This window comes from Rhinolophus sinicus, linkage group LG11, assembly GCF_036562045.2.
Source record: "Rhinolophus sinicus isolate RSC01 linkage group LG11, ASM3656204v1, whole genome shotgun sequence".
Lineage (NCBI taxonomy): Eukaryota > Metazoa > Chordata > Mammalia > Chiroptera > Rhinolophidae > Rhinolophus > Rhinolophus sinicus.
This window is the reverse complement of record NC_133760.1, coordinates 25,328,279-25,348,409: the sequence shown is the minus strand read 5'-3', so window position 1 is coordinate 25,348,409 and position 20,131 is coordinate 25,328,279. Positions and strand designations below refer to the sequence as shown.

The 20,131-nt window shown below is 41.3% G+C and overlaps 1 protein-coding gene and 1 non-coding gene across 4 annotated transcripts in view; both read left to right on the top strand.

Moving 5' to 3' along the window:
- The window catches only part of WWOX (WW domain containing oxidoreductase), a 913,630-nt gene that overhangs the window by 279,437 nt on the left and 614,062 nt on the right, over window positions 1-20,131 (top strand). The gene's annotated exons all lie outside the window — the stretch shown is intronic.
- Window positions 1,548-1,622, top strand: TRNAM-CAU (transfer RNA methionine (anticodon CAU)). The gene has a single exon. It is a non-coding gene; the product is annotated as a tRNA-Met (tRNA).

Genomic DNA, 20,131 nt, shown 5'->3' with positions numbered 1-20,131 from the left:
GGAGATAGATGGTAAAGCGAAAAAGAGCAAAGGATTTAGAATCATTAGTCCTGTAATAAAAACTTATGTCCCCCCCCCTTTATTGTCAGTTTTATAATTTTGAAATTATTCAGCCTCTCTGAGGCTCATTTTCTATATCAGTGTAGACATTTGGGGCTGGGAGTTTTTATCACCTGGTTAAAAGTTGTTGTAATAGCAGGAGATTTGCTTTTCTCATATATCCAGAAGGCCTGAGGTGGCTAGGCGTGTGTTTTGATTACTACATAGGCAGCTCCTTTGTGATTGTCTTGGTTTTTCCCTCATGCGTATAATAATATGGCTGCAGCAGCGCCAACCATCATCGCATCTTACGTGATAAGGTCTGAAGACAAGAGGGAGGGGCCCCCTCCTTGCATACCTCCCTTCTTTATCAAGAAGGAAAACATTCTGTTCCAAACTGTCCTCCCTAGAAGACTTCGTCTCAGCTCCCACTGGACAGGATGGAGTCATTTGTCCTATCCTTTAGGCAGGGGAGGCTGGAAAAGTGCATTTCTAGCTGTTTGTGTCTCTAGGGTGTGAGACGAGATCTGATGGCAAGGAAAAAGAGTGGAATAATGCCTTTCGAACAGGCACTATTGAATCGGTGTGCATACTCGTATAGTTTCCTCATAGGTCATATGGGAATGCTGTCTATTTTATAGGGTCATCATGAATGCAAATGACTGAAAGGCACCTGGCCTTATCTGGTCCCCTTCCTCTCAACCAGCTTTCCCTCAAGCCACTTTCAGCCCCGTTTCTTTTCTTCTTCATGGTGTTAAAGCATCCTGTTCTTTAGTCTAGAATACTCCTTTCCTCCACTCTTAGTCACTTTCTACTCATCCTTCAAATCTCAGTCCAAACATTACCCCGCAAGGAAGCATTGGATAAAGATTTGGTCAAGATTTCCCGTATAGGCTCGCATAAGAGTTAATTCTTACACTGTAATACTATCTGGCACGTAAACCATGCTGAGTGAATGAAGGATCGTCGGAATTTCTCCTTCATAGCATTTAACGCAAATGTCATGTAGAGAAGTGATTTCTGTAGTTTTGTGTTCAGTGTCTCTCCCACTCTCTTGAAACTGCTGTTTTTGCCTTTGTACTGCTGTATCCCTGGTCCATAAAGTAAATGCTCAGTAAATATTTGTAAATGAATAAATGAAAGATGGTTAGGTGCTTAATGAATGGCAGTCATTAGTATATTCCTTATCATTAGTCTTCCTGAGGTTCAGGGGACTGAAGTTTAGAATCTGTAGCTAAAGAAACGGATGAGGCCAGCAGACCCACTCAGAGTCACATAAGTAGTACCTAGGAGAGCTGGCACCAGCACCAAGGGCCCCCCCAGACTCCTGGGCAAGTGACACATGAAGTCTACCCAGACGTGTGTGTAGGGAGGGAAGATATTTAAGAAGAGAACAGCAAGGCATAGGAAAGAGAGGATAAGCTTTAGAGGTGGGCAGCAGTCGGGTCCAACCTAGGCTAATTCTTAGCCACACTTCAAAACCCGATTGAGATGGTTGTGTAAGGGGCGGCTGGTTAGCTCAGTTGGTTAGAGTGTGGTGCTCATAACACCAGGGTTGCCGGGTTCGATCCCCGCATGGGCCAGTGTGAGCTGCGACCTCCACAGTAGATTGAAACAACTACTTGACTTGGAGTGATGGGTCCTGGAAAAACACACTTAAATAAAAAATTTTAAAAAGATTCTCGTGTAAAACTGGGATGTTATACTTACTTGTGTTGAGACTTGAAGGAGATCCTGGATGTATAGCATCTAGAATGTGTAGACGCTTGATAGACATTAACTGGTGTTATAATTGATTTGTGTTGAGAATTAAAGATCATGAACATACAGTAATCAGAACATGCTTGATACTCAATACACATTTCTTATTGTTATTATCATCATTATTTTTGCAGACAAGAAAAGGCTTCCCATTCTCATAATGATGGTTCTGTGTCTGTCACAGAAGGTCTGATTCTCCCTGTGAACTAAGTTAAGCATGAAAACATAACACAAGTCAGAGTAAGCACTGAGGCAACATACAGAATGGGAAGTAGGACTTGATGGGCTTCCACAGTGAGCAGTGAATGTCGTCCTGGCTGCTTGTTTAAAGCTACGCGCAGCACACCTTAGCTTTGAGGAAAGCTTAGCCCTTTTTCGTTAACAACAAAGAGAAGGAAAACATGCCTGGCTTTGTGAGGCCATAGCATCTCATTGCTGTATTTTTCTCTGCCATGCTTTTTAGTGTTTTAAGCCTGGTTAGGCCTTTGTTCCGGAATGAGCACCCGAGAGGGAAAAAGAAGTGACTATCTGGCCTTAATATGTGTGAAAAATTATTTAATGAACATTTAGCCAAGATTTGAAATTCCCCTAGTTTTATCTTCCTCGTTTCCTTTTCTTCTGTGTCCCCGTTGGCACTTTGGTAATGCATTGCCTCGTTTTAACTCTCTTTCTAGCTCTTTTCTTACTTTTAAGTTAGTGGTGCCTTCTTTGATCCTCCCCCTTTCAGTTTCCTTTTCTCCAATTTCATACTTCTTTCCAGTGATTTTTGGCCGCAGCACAGTTTAGACACTGGAGGCCAGCACGATTAAACAGATGCCAGGAGTTTGTGTTGCCCCATGATGATGTTTCTGAAATGTTTCTTCTATGAACATTGATTCTTGTATAACTCACCGGGCACGTTGATTTTTCCTTGTGAGGTGGAAGGGAATGTTTTTCTAGCAGCGGTACAGAGAACTCGAATCTGGTGTTCTGAATTATTCAGAAATTAAAATCCACACCCTCCCCGCTTCTTACTACACTAAGATGAAGGAATACCTTGAAAATCAATTGAGGGCATGTTCTCTTGTTACCTAAGAACTTACTAAGTGCCAGGCTCCATGCTCGTGGGCTTATGTCTTTATGTCTTGTCTCATGTATTATAATTGTTGAGTTTGCTGTAAACAAACAATTGCTTGTTTGCTGTAAACAAACAAGTGTCTCTGAGCAAGTCACTTACTGTCCCTGGGCCTCAGTTTTCTCATCTGTAAAGTGAATCCGTTAACCAAGATCAGTTGTCCCGTGGCTTTGGATTTTATAGAAGAGGACAATTTGAAAGGAAATTATAAAGGGAGATGAATGCAAGTTCACGCTTTTTATTCTGAAAACTCTAGATGAAAAACACACCCACCACCATCCATCACCACCATTTTATAAAAGAATGGGTATTTTAATGCCAAAAACTGTGCAGGACGTGCTTGTAGGACAAAAAGCAGCCCTTTCAATTGAATTGAATACATTCGACTTCAGGAAAAATCTAATGCTAATTCCAGTGTTGCTGTTGCTGCTGTTGTCATTGTTTAACATGCCAGGCTTACCCTTGGGAATACCTAACCTAGCAGATTCCAAACGTACCATTTCAGCTTGAACATGCTTCTGTGTGTCGTTTGGATCCAGGTTCCAAACTTTCAGTAAAGCTAATCACCCTAATTAAATGAGTGATGTGCCTTATGTGAGTCCGTCTGTGAAATGCAGACCGTTCTAGACTCTCCATAGTGTAGTGAAGGGAAACAAAGTGATAGAACTTTGAATCGCAGTGCAAGCCGACCGAATAGGTAGGGTTGCTTCCCCCCTCCCGCCCTCACAAGCACCTGTTTCAGCCTATGTCCTTTTATAAATATCACACCCCATCTACTTACCTCACTGTTTCTGTGGGTCTGGAACCCGGACGTGACTTCACTGGGCCCTTTAGGATCAACACACAGGTCTCACAAATCGAGGTGTCAGCCAGGCTGGTAGCCATCTCAAGGCTCACCTCAAGAAGGGTCCACTTCCAAGCTCACAGTAGCATGAGGACTTTGGTTCCTGTCTGGCTTTTGTATCGCTGGAGACCCCTCCCTCCGTTCCGTGTCACATAGACCTCTCCAGCATGGCAGCTGACTTTATGAAAGTGTGTGACCCAAGAAGGAAGCAGACTCTACCAGCAGGACAGAAACCACAGTCCGTGTAACCTCACCACAGAAGTGACATCTCCTTACATGTACCCTCTCTTTCTGTTAGAAGCATGTGGGTCTGACCCACATTCATGGGGAGAGGATTTCACAGTGGAGTATTGGGGCTCCTCTCCGAGGTTGCCTGTCACTTTTTACAAGTTCAGTTTTGGTTTCTTTTCTTCTTTCTTTTCTCTCTCTCTCTCTCTCTCTCTCTCTCTCTCTCTCTCTCTCTCTCTCTCTTTCATGTGTGCTTTTTGGTATTCTGTATGGTGGCAGATTTATTCTTCGGCCTTGATATTTCCTGGCCACAAGCCATAGCTTTCGTTATTGACATGTTTATCTTTGCCTTGCTGTTCTCCTATTTGCATCTTTTCTGTATTCTTGTCCTCCCTCTTTCTGGGCTAAGAGAGGTACCGGATACACCCTTTTTTTTTTTTTTTGTATTTATGCCTTTCTCCCTCATGATGGGAGATAAGATTTAGTCCTTTAATAAGAAAGCTTATGAAAAGAATAAAGAACTGTGTGAGTTATGTTTCCTAAAGTCAAGTATTTGTTTTCATGCTGCTTTACTTGAAGGGGGCTGTGTTAATCGATGGCCCAAATTTTCTTTCTAAAGAAACATGTGTTGCCGAGTTTTGATTTGAGTTTCAAAAATTGGCCAGAGACTTTTTTTAAGCCACAAAGGTAGAGAAGGCTCACCGATCATTGCAAAGCTCGTGTAGATTATTATTCTTATTTCAGACTATGTATAATCTTTAGGAATTTTGTTGCTTTTATTTTTTGTTGTTGTTGTTGTTGTTGTTTAGTTTTGTTTTTAAGTAGGAATCTAAGAAGCAAAAGCTTTTATTTTGCTGTTTTCAAAAAATATCGTAGAGATTGATTTGGAATGCTGGAGTTTGGTTTTCATGTTATAAAGCCACTCCTGTTAAATGTCGTAAGTAAAGTATCTTATTTAATAATATTCTAATTTCCGCTGTGAAATATCAAGCTCTTTTACTGAACTGGGGCTTTTTGCTTCTCCACATACCACCTTGTATAGAATCTGCACCACTTGAAACATTTCATCCTTGAGTTTCATATGATGGGTTCTCTTTAATCATTTACATTTTGAAAAAAGAAAGTGAAATATTCTTTAAGAAGCCAAAGTAATCCACGGGAATGTATGGTGTTTGTTCAGCTGGATATCTTATTTATTTGAAGTACTGAGAGAAATCTCTTCTGACTGCTCAAAAAAGGGAAGAATAAACAGTAAGACTGTCCAAGTAACCTGAGCTAGAAAGTCCCTCCTTTCACAGAAAAGTTATAAAAAGTATGTTCGCTAGATCCAAAAAAAACACTGTGTATCTACTACTGAGACCTGCATAATGTTTTCTTAGTATTCTCACTCTTTAAAAGAAAAAAAAACCACTATAAAATCTGGAAACTTAAATTTTTTTTTGATGTTTTAATATTCCTAGGCAGGTGAATGTACAAAGTCCTGTTTTTCCGTCTTAGAACATAACATCCCTTGTCGGCTTTTGCTTGAACTATGTGTCATTTCTCTCTTTGTTGATTCTCTCTAACCATAAACGATCAAGTAATGAAATTAGCGTGGATGAAATCTCAACATTAACTCTTAGCACATTTCCTATCAAGGAAGCATTAAGATGTTTAAAAGGAAAAAAAAAAAAATTTGAAGAATTAGATTCTGGAGCTTACCCATTCCGGAAAATAATATAGATTTCTTCCCTTTTTATTTTCTCTGTTCCAGCCATAGGAATGAGCTGACATATTTCTTGTGGCTAGAAAGGTGGGTACATACTGTATTCCTTTCTCCTTCACCTGGAAGGATCTTTTCTGTGCTGTGGTTTGCTTTCCCTGTAAACTTAAGCTTGTGTTTCCCATCTTCCAGTGCCACTTCATCTCATTGCCAGGCTCAAGGCTCTCTTAGGTTCATATTTTTAAAAAGTTAAACATGAAGCTTATCTTTACCAAGGTCCCCCTGGTCATTGCCATGTGCCCACGCACTGCTGTAACGAGATTAGACATATATTTGATGCAGACATGTATTTATTTGATGTATGGGAGATTCGCTGCCAATTTTCCCTCAGTATGTGTATGTTCTGTAGGTCTAGTGGACAAAGACAACCAATAACAACAACAAAAACAACAGCTCACATTTATTAGGACTCAACCTGTGTCAAGCGATCCCTGTTCTAAATACCTTTGTGTGTGAACACATTCATTTCCCACCATCCACTACCAACAGGATAAGGTGGGTAGGCCCTGAAAACAGCCTGTCGATGTGTTCGACTGAAGAAGAATGCATTATGATATAGCAGAAAAGCATGGGCTCTGAATCCCAGCCCTTCCTTCTAATAACCTCCCTCATTGTGGGCAAGTCACACTTCCTCTATGGGCCTCGAGTTTTCCTTTCCTCTATAAAATGGAGAAAATTGTTCCCACGTCATTGGGTTATTTGGGGAGTAAGGCTCAGCTCAACTCTAAGGCAGTAGTAGACACTCAAGAAATGCTACTTTTCTTGGCATCTTCCCTGTCAATGTAAACTTTCCTGAAAACTTACTGAGTTCTAAGAACGTATAGTATAGTAAGCTGTTGTGTTGTCTATTGTGTAATGTTGTCTATTACATGACCCCAAAACATGAATTTCTGCCATTGCATGTGAGAAACACCCTTTAACTCTGAACTCCAAGCAAACCTTGTAAGAGTCTACCATAATACTGTCTGCTTGATAATGGAATTACAACATAATGTACTGTTGGAGCTCCTAGTCCAATTTTAGGCCATTTTAAACCATATTAACGCTAATGGTTAGCATAGCAACTTCACTGGTTTTTAGTGACTCTGATGCATTTTGTTCACCTTGTTCTAAGCTCGGTCTTTCCTTAAGTCAGCTTAGATCCCTCTTTTGGAGGCAGTCAAATATGAATTAGTAATGTAATTTAGATTAAAGTACAGGCATATCCCATGCAATCTCTTAATCACACCACCTCAAAAGCAACTTCATCTTGGTCCATACTTTTGGACATATTTCTATACCATCCATGTTCAACCAAAGAGATTATATAACACCCTCTGAAGAAAAGTGGATATTTTATTAAAGTCATTTTGTTTTCAGATTTTTGGAAAGTTTTCACCTTTTTTCCAACTTTTCTTAAATATGGCTTACATCATACTAGTTATTACTTGCTGGCAAGCAGTATACCAGCTGTCCAGGTGGTAAATCTTTGATTCAGCTATGTATGTGTTTATGTATATGTAGCTAAGTAATCACAATTCTTCAAGGATCTATTGAATATATTTATTCCTTTTTTGGCCTAATTTTGTTTTTTTGTTTCACAACTATTCTCTTTTCCCCTAATCCCACTATTGTTTTCTAGTGAGCTACTTATATCTTAAATATATCCTTTTGAAAAATTATTTAGTGTTCACTTCATTTAAAATGCTTTATAAAGACAGCAGGAGCTAGCAATGGCAAGGTACATGATTACTTATAGGCAGTAAGTACTCTATAAATGGGTTTTTTTTAATTGTTGTTTGTTTGTTTCATCATTTGGATAGGTATGCACATTTATAAAATCTGTTTGGGGGAAGGGAGAGATAAAAACCAGTTATTTCAGTCTCTTATTTTGATCCTGAGGCTTTTTTAAAAAAAACTCTGTGTTTATGAATAAAACATTTTAATCAGAACTATATCAACACTGATCAATTTTTTTTAATGTGGAAGTCTAATACAGGGTGAATTCCATTAAGTCAATTAAATACCCTGATCAACATATATGGTCAATTAATTTACAAAAAGGAAGCAAGATATGTAATGGGGAAAGGACAGGCTCTTCAAGAAATGATGCTGGGTAAACTGGACAGCCACATGGAAAAGAATGCAACTCGACCACTGTCTTATACCATATACAAATACTAAAATGGATTAAAGACTTGACTGTAAGGCCTGAACCCATAAACTCCTAGAGGAAAACTCAGGTCATAAGCTTCTTGACATAGGCCTAGTGATGATTTTTGAATCTGACTCCAACAGTAAAAGCAACAAAAGCAAAAATAAATAAGTGGGACCACATCATCAGACTAAAAAGCTTCTCCACAGCAAAGAAAACCCGTCAACTAAATGAAAAGCAAACATACTGACTGGGAGAAAATATTTGCAAATCATATATCTAATACGGGTCTAATATACAAAATACATAAAGAACTCATACAACTCAGTAGCAAAAAAGAAAAATCTAATTTAAATGGTACATATTATTGTACCACTTGTGACTACATGGATGGACATTAAGGGCATTATGCCAAGTGAAATAAGTCAGATAGAGAAAAACAATTACTGTATGATCTCTCTTAAATGTAGAATCTGAAGGAAAAAAAAAATCTCATAGATACAGAGAACAGATTGGTGGTTGCCAGAGCTGGGTGGTGGGTGGGAGAAATGGGTGAACAGTTTATTTATTTATATTTTTTTAGTTTAAATAAATTGTTTAAATAAAATAAGTAAATAAAACTTACTTTGATCAAATTTTTAAACAGTGAAAAGATAGTCGACAGGCTGTTGCTTTAAAAAAAAAATTATTTTACTGAAATCCTTTTCACCAGGGCTGATTTTTTTTCCCCACATGTTTTACAGTGAAGAATTCATCATCTATTTTCTGTGCACACCAAATTTTATAGCTTTTTCTCTTGTGAGTTCTCCTTTGTGTCAATCATTTCCACCATATTTTGAGATTGGACATATCTAAAGTTCACCACCTGAAGTTTTTGTCACCAAATTTTTGTGGTGGTTATTTCAACCAGAAATGTGTTACTAATTTTATAAAAGACCCATGTTCATTTTTTTGGTGATACCTTAAGAAATTCCTCAGTAAGTCCACTCCATTATTGTGGGTTTTTCTCAGTCATCCAAGATAGGTTTTTGAACACATTGTTAATCTGGTTCTTTCTCAGACTTCCACAGACCTGGATGACTTTGTAACCTTTGCCCTTTCTATGTTGTGGCAGGACAAATAGTAAATGACAAATCAAGATGTCCTACTGGTGCTCCGAAAGTGTCTTCCAAACTTTCTTTTTTGATTACTACCAAAGTATTTTATGTCACAACCCAATATATATTACTCATGTATACATGTATGTGTGTCTGTATAATATGCATGTATGTGAGTATGTGTCTGAAACAGAAATTTTATAAAACAGTATTCTAACTATTGGCCATGTCCTCTGCTGTTTTCTTCTTGGTTGTATTTTCATTTTTTTCAAAGTGCTGATTGTGACCCAGTTTCACCACCCACTGTTGGTTTCACCACTCACTATCTCACAGTCCTTTGAAAATCGCTGCTCTAGAACTATTTGATCCACTATCATCTGATAAATGTTTACTGAGCTCCTCATGTGCTAACTTAAGTGGTAGAAAATACAAAAGTGAGCAAGTTATTATACTTGGCCTTTGGGCACTTATGTTAAAAGGGACAGAGATGTAAAGAATTTTTGACTGAGGTGAGATGGGTACCACTGGACGCATGGGCTTTTCTGTCTTGGAGGTAGAGACAAGAGTGGTCAGATTAAGTCGCAGAATGGAAGTAATATCTTGACTGAACCTTGAAGGGTAGGTGGGAGGTGAAGAGGTAGACACCAAAAGGAGAGAATTTTAGGTAGACGTTGCATCAATAGTAGAACCAGGACTAAGATTTGGGACAAAATAAAGGAGAGGCTGAAAAACTTGTAATCAACACAAACAAGATTTTAATGCAATATTTCAAAAAAATCAAAATGAATGCAGAAAAAAAAAAAAGCAAAAAACACGAGGGACAAAATTTTAAATGAAGACAGGAGCAATGTTATGGCAAAGGCTCAAGTAATGAACATGGATTTGTGGTGAGCCATGCAGGAGGTGAAGGCAAAAGCAGGCCACCAAGGACCTGCCTAAGGATTTGGGGTCTTACGATCTCCTATGCAAATCGCTGGTAACAGCAATAACACAATGATGGTGATACAAAAAAAAACGAACGTTTACCGAGTGGTTGCTATATGCCAGGACCTGTGGTATGTAGTTTATCTGTTTTTCACATTGTTTCTTTGCGAGTGGTATTCCCTGTTCATGGAGGCTTTCTGAAGGCAACAAATAACCAGCTCAAGGCCACATCAATAAAAGGCCACGCATGGGGTGGGAATTCAAGCCCTTTCCAACAGAGTGAAGAGCCTGAGCTCTAAATCCCCACGGCCTACAGCCTCTGTTGGCTCCCGCTTGTGACTGGGCTGCAAAAAGGCCGTTACTATGGCAGGAGGGAAGTGAGTTGGGAACAGGAAGCCATTTTTAGCATAAAGACCAATATAACATAGAGGCTGAGAGAGCTGGTTTTTTTAGAAATTTTGTAGGCTTGTACAAAAACAGTGTTGGGGGCCAGGAGGCAAGAGAAACAACACTGATGCTGCCAAAGTAGAAGGAGAATCAACTTTCAATGTGTTAACTAAATACGGGAGATAAATGGGTCAGAATACATATGGGATATATAAAGTTGTGAATGGATTTGTTGATATTCCCACATATGCATACATGCATGCTCAAAGGAAAATATCTGATCTTTGTTTTATTTGGTGCTTAACCAAATATTATGTTGTACTTTTTTTTTTTTTTTTTTTTAAAGAAGTAGCATTAAATTCTTGCCTGAAGGATATCTGATAGAGGTAATATGGGACTAATATGCTTTAACAAAAAGTATTTTTCCTTCAGCTAGGTACATGAATTCCGTAAATAATTACTTGAAGTGTGCATCTGCATTGTCTCGGAACATCTTGCTGTGTCTTTCTGTTGATGCCATTTAGCGAATGATGTAAGAATGATTCCGAGAGTATTTAGAATATCCATATAGGTCACGTCCATAATATGTATAAAATTATCGTGCCTATTCATTATTTAAATAGCCGTGGCCTTTTCGTGAACACCAACATGAACAAACCATGTTAACATGATTTAAAATACGTAATGAAATTTGCAATGCCGTCTGATGACGGAACCATCAAATTAGCACCACAGTGACGACTGATCGTCCTTATAAAGAGCTGCTTGCATCGTGAGTGAGGAAGATGCACACCCCCTTATGGGCTGGCAGTATTTCTGCAAGCACTGTCTTAGACGGTGTCACCCCACGGGTGGCTTATGCCATGTTGAAATGTCATACAATGGGTGCGCCTCCTGTGATTTTAATCTGCTGTGCACTTTGGGGAGTTGACATCTGTTCAGACCGACTGCTAGCATTCGCTCTGATTACGTGTGTTCGCCCTCATTTTTGTTGGTTTTGTTACTGCTGTCCTCATTAAAAGGCCTTTCCAGAGCCTTCCACCGATCTCTGATAATGACTCTTCCGAAGCAGGAGTATCTAGGGGTAGCAGAAGCTCTCCTACACATATGCCGTTTCACCACTTGGGATACAAGGGTGGAAAAAAAAAGCATTTTCATTCAGTCCGGATTTACTACTTGTTCTCTTGGTTCTTGGACTAATTACAGGTCTTGGGTTACAGAGCTTCCCTATGCAAGTGGCGTGTCTGATTTACACGGTTGCCCTGAGCGAGTGAAAGTGAATTCCACCCAAGTTAGCGGATGGAAATACAAAAACTCTTTTTCTTGTTGTTTTCAATTCACATTCCCCCCCCAAGTGCTAAGCTTTTATGAGGGGGGATGGGGGGTTCTTAATAACGCTTCTTACAGTGTTCTCTGCTTTTACAACATTCATGCAGATCACAGAGGGCACAGATGGTGAACTTAGCAGCTTTCACCGGACTCGGGAATTTTCCTGACTGTCCATGCTGGAGGTCACATTCCCTTGTTTCTAGATGAGGAAACTGAGGAATGCCCCAGAGGTAAAGGGTGCACAGCTCCATCTGGTTGAACAGGGTCCACAGACTCTGTTTCAGTATTTATTCCACCCTCACCGCCAATTAATTGTTTTGTTTCATTGTTACAACATTGTTTGTCTTAAACATGAACTTATTTTATCTCACATATATAGCACATACAGTCATTTTAAATTATATTCTCATGCAGCATTTTAAAAATATTACAAATCACCTATTTTTTTTAGCATTAATAGTAAGAGAGACAATCTGATATTTGCAAATGTATGTGTGTGTTTGTATTTATATATGTATACATACCCAGGAATACATACCCAAACTCACATGAGTACTGGTGGATGCCAATAGGTGGTGCTGTGTTTCATCTATATGTGGGTTGGGGGTGGAATTAGCTCCTTGAATATATGGGGGGGTGGGGGGGAGGAAGCGACAGAATGATTAGTGTATCCTTATTAGGCTTGGGGAGGAAAGAAAATCTTCATTTCCAACAATTTCCGTTCCCTGTGTCACCTCGGTATTTAATTTACTTCACTTACACGACTACTTGAAGTTTTCCCAGGTTAGTTGCTCCTATTAATTATAACCTAGAGGGATAATATTAGTAAACTAATGGATTACAGTATCTAAATGGAGGCCAGCAGATCACTTTGGAAGAACTGATCCGCAAGCAAGCTCTGTGTGGTGAGGCTTGCCTTAGGGGTCTCCGGAGGCCACAGTTTGTCACAGCCTTAGGGATTACCTAGCCCAAGCCATTCCTTTAGAGATTAAGAAAGTAAACTGTGAAATGTTAAGGGACTTTCAAGTTTACAGCAAAAGAGAGTCTTTTCACTGCACTATGAGACTTTCACTTATTTCATATTTTCACTGGTTGGGCAGCGCCAGTATTTGGAAGTAATGCCATTTCTTGCATAACTGGTATTTCAAAGTGGCCTAGGAGCTAAGCATTCTGTGACAAATTCAGTTGATCTGTCTCCTGAGTGAAAAGCGCTATGATGGTCCAGGATGTCATCTTTCATCGTGAGAAGTAACTGCCTTCTCTTCTTTCTTCCTCCTCTTCTCCCTTCTCTCCAACCATTGAGGTCAAGGGTGGTACCCGTTATTTCACCTAGTTTTGCTTTTCTTCATATTTTCTTTAAAATCTGCATGCGAGTGTTGTAGCATATGGTTTAATTGTAAACTACCAGGCATCGATGGCTTGTGATGGGGCAAAATTGACTTTCTGTGCTTGTCTGTGGCCTTGTTCAAGGCTGCTGATATTGCCAGTGGATACACATACTTGGAAATCATCTAGTTTAAATGCAGTTAAATATTTAAAAATGATAGCAGTGCTTTGTTTGCATTCTTGTTCAGAGGGAAGTCCTACTTGTTATAAATGAAAAATTGCAAGACTCAATTTTAAAATTCCAGGAAGTTGTATATAACAGAATAATGAACGGCTCTTTCCTAACCCACCGGCCCATGACAAGGCTCCTTTAAACTGATTTGGGAACGTGTCAGAATCATCTTTGCTCAGCTTGCTCATATTTTGCCTTTTTTGTGAATTAACCCCAAGTTTAGCTGTGTGGTAACGGGCGTGCTGCTTTAGTGCCTATAAGGATCTTCCTTGTTCAGTTCCAGAAGCCATTTCCTTTGAAAAGTCTTTTCCTCTCGGTTTCAGTCACTTCTGTGTCCCCAGGACAAAAGCCACAACTCCCATGCCTCTCACCCGGGTTGGTTCTGAAGCTCTATGGGTTACGTGTTGGGGGTGGGGGTGGTAGAGCTTGGACTTTCATACGAGTAGGTACATTTTCCACTGCACAAGACATCTGCCTGCCCTGTACACATACTCATCTGTTTATGGACATACAAAGTTGGGGAAATTCAAGAAAGCAAATTTTTGGAAAAAAAAGGATTTTGAGAGAGAGAGAGAAATACCTCATTGTTTCTCTTTATGTAAATCCAAAGTGATTTTCTCCCAAAAAAGGACTGAATATATTCTTCGGCTCTCTCTCCTCTCTCTGAATTAATCAGTGCAGTTGCTGCCTCAACCTGCTCAGCTGGAAGCCACTCGCGTGTAGGCCTGCAGGCTCATGTGACGTGCTGAGAGTTAAGCACAGGGACCCCCGAGTACGGAGATGACACAGACTATTCATAAAGTCAGGCTGCACGCTTCCCAGGAAGGTGACCCTGCTGCTGGCTGTGTTTCTCCAGTGTCCATAAAACCCAGTCCACACAGCAGCTTGGTCTGTGGGTGATGGGGATTTTGCTGATGGTGTTAAGATCAGAGAAACTTCGTAATTATTATTTCAGGCTATTTTTGTATACACTTTTTACACCTGGTATTAAACTGCAGCGTTTTCAGCAGGAATTAAACCGAATGTCATCATTTCCCTGGATGTCACTCTGCTCCCCTGACTTTAGCCTCTCTCCTGTCACATAGCACAGTCATTGTGACTTTTTTGGTGTGAATTCATTCTTGCTTTTCACATAGGGATCTGGGGTTGGGATGGGGTCTACTTGCAGAAGTGGAAATGGAAATGCATATCACACAGGGGTGGTGTCAGTCAGTCACCTGAGAAAGCAAAAGCCACCCTGAGTTCTCAAGGCAGCCTTTGAGCTGTTTGTCTTTATGAAGCTGGCTTAGGAGAGAAGCAACGAGTCGCAACTGTCATTTTCATGCTTTTCTGTAGGTTCTGGGTAATCAGCCTGTAAACATGCATCTAAAGGCACACGATTAGCTTGTAATAAATCTCATTGACTCCCGTGTTTGAATTGACTCTTAAGCACGAGAGACAATATCAGGTAGATTAAATCGTTCTTGGAATACACTGATTCTCAGAGAGTCCACATGGTTTTGCACTGAAATCGTATTGAAAACCGCAGCCATATTTTATAGTGGCCCTGTCTGTAGTATTCTCTTTGGAGCATCCTTAGGATTATTTTAAGAGCTACATGGCTGGCCCAGGAGGGTAGAGAAGAAGCATTTGTTGAGTGCCTAGCAAATGGGCCAGCTAATTTTTAAATGTTGTTCCATGTACTTTACTTCCCACAGGAACGTACTGAGTTTTGAGTTGCTGTGCCCAGACTACAGGTGAGGAAATCAAGGCCTTGAGTGACGTGCCTCCGTTACACAGCTAGTAGTGGCAGAGCTGAGTGTCCGATTCACACGTGTGAGCCCTTCCCATTGCATCTCACTCCTCCTCTAAGCACATGCTCCCCAAGGCTTCTGCAGGCCCTGTCACTCACCCGAGGGTGAGCATGGTTTGGGGGCTGGTCTTACGGGTCACACATGATGTTACTGGCAAAGGAGGTGTTCCACTTCTCTGTTGTTTAGAGACCTCTGTGGTTGGGAGCAGGACTTCCGAGGATGGGGGCACACTATAAAGATGGATCCAGTCCTGCCTTTCGAGATGTGTGGCCTGAAAGGAATCAGGGAATGGAGCGTGTTTAGTGGGCTGTGGTTTTAACATTCCTGATTGCAGTGGAGGCAGTTGATGCTTTAGATTTTCCTTAGTTGTTTTTAATCTAATAACCCATCTTTCAGTATACTCTGTCTGTGGTCTTTGCTCTCCTTTCCTCCTCGAATATGTGGGCTTCACGTGCACCAATCTCTCCATCCCTCACGGAGAATACAGCAGAGGTCAGACTGGAGTAACTGTGCTGAAGCTGCATATCCCTGCGTGGACATCCACCCGAAAACTCCGATTTGCGATTTGTAAGAGAGAGAAAACTGGTGTGACATGGGGCAGATGTATCCAAATACTTGCTATGTCTTTGCTTTTGAGGAACTAAAGAGTAAACTTGACTCCTTTCAAAACATGAAATGTGTGTATTCCAAACCCACCCAGGTGACACAGCAGGGATTGGACCTACTAAAGTGATTACTGGAACAATTCACTATTAACTATTAAATGGGTGCTTTGAGTTTTTAGTAGTATGTTCTGTTATATGAAGATGCATCACTCTCATCCCACTGCAAGCTTAGAAACATTTCCCTTGGAGAATAATGCTGATCCCAGATACCAATAAGGACATGGCCGTTGCTAATCCCATTTATCAAATTCTCGCCACAGATAGAACCTAGGCTTCGGCCCGAGTACGTCCTTCATTAGCGGGCATCCAGCCCACCGTTGGTGGTTGTCAAACCACCTGGGTTACTGTGCTGTCCTCATGTGAGTTTGGTGCTACGACAAATGTGCAGAATTTTATGTGTGAGGTATTTAAAACCCTGGTTAAGATGACACGTGGTATTTCACTATCCATGAAAACGTAACAGTCACAAATACTTCTTTTAAATCAGAGAGCCCACCTCAAATTCTGGTTTTCCCTGGGCATCCTGTATTTCACACAGACCCTCCTCGCATTCTGAGTCACCACCAGCCACAGCTCTTGCATTGCTGTGTATCCAAATGAAGAGCTAATTTGTAAGGCCAGAACAGGGCGGGGGAAATAATGGAGAAGGTAGAGAATTGTGGGTGTGAGAAACCCATTTAAACAAGCCAATTGTATTTGTAGTTGGGACTCAGAGCTCTCATTTAATGAAAGACAAGCCAGATTGGGCCCTTTGCAAGGATCCCCACGTGGGTATGTCTGACCCAGTAATGGGCGAGGCAGTCAGGAGCAGCTGTTATTTGAGTGCAGAGCTGTTTTCAAAATCAGAGCCCTTCGCAGTCCAAAAACCCTTGCAGGTCGTGCCTGAATACCTTCAACGTGCCCCATGTAAAAACACACTGCGAGGAGATGGGACGCGCCCCGTGAATTATACCTTATTTATTATCATTGAGCCCTCCCTTTTTCCGTCATGCTTCAGAGTTATGGGCTGGAGCCGTTCTTAATACTCTATTTATTTTAGGGGAGGAAAATGTTTTTCTTTAAAGGCCCACAACATGCATGCAATACCAACTGCTGGCAGTTTCCCCAGCATTTAAGGAAATATTGTTGTAAGGCTTTTATGTTCTGTACTTCAATCAGCCAGAGCCAGCAGTGTCCCAGTAGAAGGGCCCTCAACAGACCATTTTCAGCATTTTGCTACAATTAAACTCCTCTGGTTTTAGCCCTCAGGCAATTTAGTACCTTTTTACATATGCACATTATGAACTTTTGACCAGGGTCTAGCAGTCATATATTAGAGTGCTGCTCTTGAAAGCAGGCTTAACAAGTTCCTCTGAGTATTGCAGTTGGAGTCAGTTGTGGAAAAGGTAATTTAAGCAACTTGCAGCGAGGCCATTCAGAATCTCAGTGATGCTCCTAAATCTCTCTCTCTCTCTCTCTCTCTCTCTCTCTCTCTCTCTCTCTCTCTCTCTCTCTCTCTTTTTCCTTGTTTCCTCAGGAAGCTGGTAGCAAGAGCTTTCAAAGTCTGTGATTGATCTTTTATTCAGTAGCTAACGAGGGCTGTGATTCTATTAGCGCGCTACAAGGCAAGAGAACAGTGATTTAATGAAGTGTCTAGTGAGCCGGCCATAGATTTATCCTGTTGTCGCTAATTTGCAGGGCCGCGTCGCGCATAAAGGAACCTGCACTCACACTGCTATTAAGCAGGTATTTTCTTAGTAAATTGTTGTAAGGTCAGGTACAGTGATCTCACCAAAAGCAATGCCTTACCTCTTCAGTGTCGGCAGATGACAGCCGCCGTGCTGAGCGCTCGCTGAAGCGGAACCGTGAGATCAGAGGTGCTTCTCGGAGTCGCCCTTAGCGGAGGCAGGAGCAGATGAACTGCCAAGTAGGAGTAATAGAGTCATAATTGGTGATTAGAACGGGAAAGGTGCAATAACATCTTAATACAAACTGGCGTCTGTTACAGTTACTGTCAGTTGTTGTAAACTCGCGCTGCCGCCCGGACTGGTTACGTTTCCCTTGATTAGCTCTGAGAAGCGAGGCGGCGGGCGCTGGGGACACGCGGAGAACGTCCAAACCGTGGCTGCTTCCCAGAGCCTCGCCCTGTCCCTGCTGTTTTTCTTGGGCACCAGCACTTGCCCCCCCACCCCCTTGGAACGTGCCATGGTAACCTTTCCCCACCGCCCTGGGAGAACCATGATTTCATAAATGTCCCCTGATCTCCCCCTCTTTCCAGGCGCGGTGACATTTATGCGCACTGGCTTTGAGGCTCGTTGAACTTTTGTTTTATTTGCCTTTGCTAAGGGGAGGTATTTGCCTCATGTCAAATTCATATCCCTCTGCAATTCTGTGTTCACAGTAACAGATTTAGTCTTGCCATGCCAGAAGGAATCCATGAAACAAAATAAATACACGACACTGAGGAAGGATGCGTGTGTTTTTTTGGAACACAGGGGGATGTTTTTAGTGCAGTGCCATGTCTGAGGTGCCTTTGCAGGGATGCAAAGGTGGTGTCCATTTGTGGGAAAGGCGAAGTGGAGAAATTCTTGTATGATGCTTAATGAAATGCCAGGCTGGCTGAAAGGACAACCCTTGAAAAACAAGGTGCCCAACTGCACATTGATACATGCCTGGAGATTCTTCTATGCTCTGCAGCATATTATTTAAATTCATAAAAGAAGAAGCTGTCCAGTATTGTCCAGACGTGCTGAGCAGCTGTCCTTATAGATAAATATAGGTGACTGGTCATTTGCATTGTTTGGAGTGGGGTAAGGCTTGCCAGGATGCTTAGGACTGAACAATGAGATGCAATGAGGAGACAATGTGCATAGGTGCATTTTCCTAATCTGGCGCATAGTAGGTCATCAGTAACTCTTTTTTGATTCTGCACTTAGTTGTAGAATCTGTTCGGTGAAGCCTTGTGTTTGGGTTCTCACCCTGATCCGTAAAACTTGGGCAATCCTAATGCTTACTTCACCCCAGGGCTGCTGTGTGTTAGGTTAGTTAAGGTTTATGGTCAAGGAAAGAGTTTAAAGGAGTGTTTTATAACGGCACCCTGTTTGCAAATGATCATCTGTGTGATTACAAAGAAGGAGTCAAACCTCCCGACTTCCCAGTATGGACCTTTGGGCCTCAGCACAGTCATGTTCACTTTGGAGTTGCCATTTCATCAAGGGGGGGGGGGGGTCTCCCTCCGGTGGAACTGAAATCTTAGCTCACTGGTCTGGAGAGCAGAACTCAGGACACACAGGCAGTGGCTTATTGTGGAGGAGAAGAAGCTAATCAGAGCACAGCTGTATCAGTGAACACCCGGTTGGCTCTAATTGACCTGTTTCAGAGTGGCGTGGCCTAAGGAATGCTGGGATGTAAGCTCATTGCTTAGCACTGCGGCCAAGGGCTCACTTGGCATATCTAACAGTAAATAGAATTGGAAGGATGGATGGAGGGAGGGAAGGAAGAAAGGGAGGGAAGGAGCGAGCTGGAGGAAGGAAGGAAAAGGGAAAGGGAAAGGAAAAAGAAGAGGAAGAAAGCTGGAAAGGGAGGGACTAAAGAGTTAATTGAAAGCATAGTAAAAGTCCTGCCCACTGTTCCCTCTAGTTCGTACAAAGTAACTTGGCTTAATAGGAATAATAGTGCCAAATGACTAGAAGTTTTTTTGAATGCTTACCATGTGTGTCCATATGTCATTTAATCTTAATGGCAGTCCCCACTTTCTACATGACAAAGCTGTGGTGCAGAGGCCATGACAGGAGCAAAGGCAGGATTTGAACGCAGATCTGTCCGTACTTTCCCCTCTATCTGCCAATACAGACGCACTGCTCAGGTCAGTGTGCTGCTGCGCTTTCTTCCTGAGGAGGCTTCATTTCTCTAAAGGTTTGACAAGGGTAACCCCCTCCGTTTCATTACTGGGAAGAGGGGAAAGGAGAAATTGCGGAAAGGAGGGGAAAGAAGAAATAGTTCACGGAATGAAAGAGAATTTTAAGAATTACCATTTCTAAAGTGGATGAATAATCCGGATTGAAAATTGTACAAATTTAGACCTGCAAGCCACTCAGCCTGCCGTGCCATTTCCCTAAGTGGCCCCGAGGGAATATTTGTTAAAGAACTACCTGTTCTAGCCCATGACCCCAAGCTTAAAGGCTGGGGCAATATTCAGAATAACGTGCCTTTTCACTAATAACCACATGGACCCATAATCTCTTAATTTAACACGCTGTCCAGGAAAGTGTTAATATTTTCCCCTTAACACAATCTGTTTTAGTGATAAACTCCCCATCTAAAGCACCTTGGTAAATAGTACCCATCATGAGAGGGTGCCAGTAATCAATCTACGTTTTTTAAAGTATTTATGTTTTATGGATTATTTTATTTCTTTTTGAAGACCTGATCTTTAGAATCAGAGTTGCATTCAGATTGGCATAATTTATTTTTGAATTAAAAGAGACTAGCGCATCGGATATAAAAGGTCACATATT